Below are 5741 nucleotides of genomic sequence, written 5' to 3' on the forward strand. Positions count from 1 at the left end.
TTTTTAGTTTTTTTGTTAGTTTTTAGTGTTTTTTTTCTTTTTAGTTTTTTTGTAGTTTTTACCTTTTTTTTTAGTTTTTTTTAGTTTTTTTTTTTTACTTATGTCCTGTGGTAGAAGGGACCCTGCTCTATGATAAATTTGCCCTTATACTTCTAAAGTAGACATAAATTGATCTGGATTTTCGATTTGGGCTCAAACGACGTCATTTGGAAACATGAGTTGTATTTTCTGATTTTTGACAAAAAAGGCTTAGATTCTGACATAGTTCCAGTAAGGAAAGTCTTCAATGGCTCTGGTGGTGCAGCCAATAGAGGAAGTTTAACTTTTCCTGAAGCGCAACACATTCCCATTGTTTCACCATTGAATTTCAAGGCCTTGCAATAGGGACAAATTTTAGGACATTGTCCCCGATTTGAACACATCTACTCAAGCTATAATCATCGACTGGGTTGTACCTGAATGCCAGGCGATAACTTTCAGGTTGCTCTGATTCCTCGGCACGCTTTCTTTTCTTACTTTCTCTATCAGCAGCAAGCCTGATTTCTTGCTGTTCTTGTGATTCCTCGGCACGCTTTCTTTTCTTACTTTCTCTATCAGCAGCAAGCCTGATTTCTTGCTGTTCTTGTAATTCCTCGGCACGCCTTCTTTTTTCACTTTCTCTTTTAGCAGCAAGTCTGCTTCCGCGTTGTTCTGGTAGTTCCTCGGCACGCTTTCTGTTCTTTCTTTCTCTATCAGCCTCAAGCCTGTTTCCTTGCTGTTCTTTTGATTCCTCGGCACGCTTTCTGTTCTTTCTTTCTCTATCAGCTCAAGCTTGTTTCCTTGCTGTTCTTTTGATTCCTCGGCACGCCTTCTTTTTTCACTTTCTCTTTTAGCAGCAAGTCTGCTTTCGCGTTGCTCTGGTAGTTCCTCGGCACGCTTTCTTTTCTGACTTTCTCTATCAGCAGCAAGTTTTTTGGCATAGACTCTTTGAGCATCTTCATCGGCTTTTGCCATGGTAAGTTCATCAGTCATTGTAAACTTAAACATTAATAGATTTCTACGTGAACGTATGTCTTGAATGACGTCACCGTCAAAGCAAAAATGACGACAACTAATTTCATGACGTTAGTCAACACAGAAACATGACGTCACCTGATCCACAGACAGACACACAAGACAGACAACTTATTTTTATATATATAGATATAGATATATATATATATATATATATATATATATATATATATATATATATATATATATATATATATATATATATATATATATATATATATATATATATATATATATATATATATGTATATATAAATATATATATATCTATATATATAAAAATAAGTTGTCTGTTTGTGTGTCTGTCTGTCAGGTGACGTCATGTTTCTGTGTCGACTGACGTCATGAAGTTAGTTGTCGTCATTTTTGCTATGACGGTGACGTCATTAATGGTATTTAAGACATGCGTTCACGGGAAAAATGTTTATTTGTAAAATGACTGAAGAACCTACAATTGCAACAGCCGAGGAAGCTGCCCAAAGAGTCTATTCCAAAAAACTTGCTGCTGATAGAGAAAGTAAGAAAAGAAAGCGTGCCGTGCCGAGGAATCACAAGAACAGCAAGAAAACAGGTTTGCGGCTAAAGAACGCAAAACCGCGAGGTTAGATGAAAATCCACCTGGAAAGCGAGAGTCAAAACATATCAAAACTGAAAATGATAGCGATGATGATTGGGTTTGGGATTTTGACTTGATAAGGTCATCAATGCCTACCAGATTTAAGTTAAACGAGAGCTCATATGGTACGAGGTCGGAAGAGCCAAGAGCTCATTTGGACGAGGTCGGAAGAGCCAAGAGCCAAGAGCTCATTTGGCACTTGTGAGAAGGTCAGAACCTAAAGTTAAACTTTATAGCACAAGATCCTTCTAAATATCAAATTTCATTAAGATCTGGTCACCCTTTCGTAAGTTACAAATACCTCAATTTTCAAAATTACCTCCCCCCTCCCAATTCCACCAAAGAGAGCAGATCCGGTCCAGTTATGTCAGTCACGTATCTTAGACAGGTTTCTATTCTTCCCATCCAGTTTCATCCTAATCTCACCGCTTTAAGTATTTTCTAAGATTTCCGGTCCCCCAACTGCCCCCCCCCCCAATTACGTTTGATCCGGTTGAGATTTAAAATAAGATATCAGAGTTACGAGGTCCTTCTAAGTATGAAGTTTCATGAAGATCCGATCACTCCTTCGTAAGTTAAAAATACGTTATTTTTCTTATTTTTCAGAATTACCCCCCCCCCCCGCAATGAGCGGATCCGTTCCAATTATGTAAATTACGTATGCAAGACTTTTGCTTATTTTTCCAACCAAGTTTCATCCCAATCCCTCCAATCTAAGCGTTTCCCATCATTTTAGGTCTCCCCACCCCAAACTTCCCCCAATGTCACCAGATCCGGTCAGGATTTAAAATAAGAGCTTTGAGCCACGATATCCTTCTAAAAATCAAATTTCATGGAGATCCAATCACCCATTCGTAAGTTAAAAATACCTCATTTTTTCTAATTTTTCAGAATTAACCCCCCCCCCCCCAACTACCCAAAAGAGAGCGGATCCGTTCCGTTTATGTCAATCATCTATCTAGGACTTGTGTTTATTTTTCCCACCATGTTTCATCCCGACCCCTCCACTCTAAGTGTTTTCCAAGTTTTAGGTTTCCCCCCTCCCAACTCCCCGCCCCCATCACCAGATCCGGTCGGGATTTAAAATAAGAGCTCTAAGACACGATATCCTTCTAAACATCAAATTTCATTGAGATCCGATCACCCGTTCGTAAGTTGAAAATACCTCATTTTTCTAATTTTTAAGACTTACTCCCCCCCCCTCCAACTACCCCAAAGAGAGCAAATAAGTTCCGATTATGTCCAATCCATGTATCTGGGACTTGCGCTTATTTTTCCCATCAAGTTTCATCCCGATCCCTCTACTCTAAGTGTTTTCCAATATTTTAGGTTTCCCCCCTCCAACTCCCCCCAATGTCATCAGACCCAGTCGGGATTTAAAATAAGAGCTCTGAGACACAATATCATTCCAAACATCAAATTTCATTAAGATCCAATCACCCGCTCATAAGTTAAAAATACTTCATTTTTTCTATTTTTCCGAATTAACCGGCCCTTTCTCCCCCCCCCCAGATGGTCAAATCGGGAAAACGACTATTTCTAATTTAATCTGGTCCGGTCCCTGATACGCTTGCCAAATTTCATCGTCCTAGCTTACCTGGAAGTGCCTAAAGTAGCAAAACCGGGACTTTAGGTTTTCCCCCTCCAACTCCCCCAATGTCATCAGATCCGGTCGGGATTAAAAATAAGAGCTCTAAGACACAATATCATTCCAAACATCAAATTTCATTAAGATCCAAATACCCGCTGATAAGTTAAAAAATACTTCATTTTTTCTATTTTTTGCGAATTAACCGGGCCCCCACTCCCCCCCAGATGGTCAAATCGGGAAAACGACTATTTCTAATTTAATCTGGTCTGGTCCCTGATTCGCTTGCCAAATTTCATCGTCCTAGCTTACCTGGAAGTGCCTAAAGTAGCAAAACCGGGACCGACAGACCGACAGACAGACCGACAGACCGACAGACAGACCGACAGAATTGGCGACTGCTATATGTCACTTGGTTAATACCAAGTGCCATAAAAACAAAGGTTCGGCGATATGTACTTCATAGTGACGCTGAAAAATAAAGAAGAAAAAAAAAACTGGAAAAAATGTAAAAAACTAAAAAAACTAAAAAGAAAAAAACATTCAAAGATAAATTACAGACCGGGGACACAAATGACGACCGACACAGAGGGAATATAATTGACGACCAGGAACCTCAAAGAAAAATTACAGACTGGGACACCCGGACACAAATCACGACCGGGAATATAAATGACGACCGGGACGCAGGCAAACAACTACAAGGGGGGCGCCGGGGGCACAGGCGGGATATATAATTGACGACTGAGACAATATTCACAGGTGGGACACAGCTACAATGGCGCGTAACTAATATGGCGCGTAACGACCCACGCGCGGGGGGGGGGGCTTGGGGGGCGCGAAGTGCCCCACCAACTAGGTGTTGGGGTGGCGCGAAGCGAGTTGTGTGTATGCATGTTTGTTTGTTTGTAAAAAGAGCGTTTGCATATAACGTCATTATTAGTACATAAGGCTTTGTATATGCACAGACATATAAATATAAATGCTATTTATATGCACAGACAATGGGACAGCGAAGAATGTTGTATATTCGCATGTTTTACGTAGTTAAAAATATATATTTATATCTATCTCTATTCACAGATGGGACACAGGGACACAGCTACAATGGCGCGTAACTAATATGGCGCGTAACGACTCACGCGCGCGGGGGGGCTTGGGGGGGGGGGGTTACGAAGTGCCCCACCAACTAGCCTAGTATATATATATAAATAAGTTGTGTGTCTGTTGCCATTGTAGGCTCTTCAGTCATTTTACAATTAAACATTTTTCCGTCCACGATCTTCTTACAATTAAGAATTTGTCTAAGAACGATTTTCTTAAATACTTTTAATGACCTCATCATCATAACGAACATGACGACAACTAACTTCATTACGACATGACGACATGATGACGTGACGTAACTTGAAAGTTATGTGTCTGTTGCCCTTGCAGGTTCTTAAGTCATTTTACGATTAAATATTTTTCCGTCCACGATCTTCTTACAATTAAAAATTTGTCTTTGAACGTGTTTCTTAAATACTTTTAATGACGTCATCGTCATAACAAACATGACGACAACTAACTTCATGACAACATGACGACATGACGTCACTCGACAGACAGACAGACAGACATAACACACAAACAACTTATTTTTATATATATAAATATGTATATATATATATATATATATATACATATATATATATATATATATATATATATATATATATATATATATATATATATATATATATATATATATATATATATATATATATATATAAAAAAAGGGAAAAATGAAAAATAAAGGAGAAAAACAAAACTAAAAACAAAAATAAAAATAAAGGAAAAACTTAAAATGAAAAAACTGAAAAAAAAGGTAAAAACTAAAAAAAACTAAAAAGAAAAAAAAGAGGAAAAACACAAAAGTTTATTTCATCATATACCAATTCAAAAACGAATGTATATACAGACCGGGATATCGGGACACAAATGACGACCGGGAAACGGAATATAAATGATGACCGGGACACAGGGAATGTTCGGTTAGCAATCACCATCAACAAAGCTCAAGGGCAATCATTAGAATCATGAGGTATAACTTAAAAAACTAAAAGAAGGTAAAAACTAAAAACAAAAAAAAAACAATTCAAAAACGAATGTATATACAGACCGAGACACCGGGGACAAAAATGACGACTGGGACACCAGGACACAGGGAATATAAATGACGACCAGGACACTCGAAAGAGAAATTACACACTGGGACACCCGGGACACAAATGACGACCGGGACAAAGGTAATATAAATGACGACCGGGACACAGGGACACAACTCCGACGGGACGCCGGGGGGCATTGTGGGATATATAAATGACGGACGGCAACACAGGGAATGTTCGATTAGCAATCATCATCAATAAAGCTCAATGGCAATCATTAGAATCATGAGGTATAGATCTGAATACGGATTGTTTTTCCATGGACAATTATATG

The sequence above is a fragment of the Artemia franciscana genome, chromosome 15 (genome assembly GCF_032884065.1).
Source record: "Artemia franciscana chromosome 15, ASM3288406v1, whole genome shotgun sequence".
NCBI lineage: Eukaryota > Metazoa > Arthropoda > Branchiopoda > Anostraca > Artemiidae > Artemia > Artemia franciscana.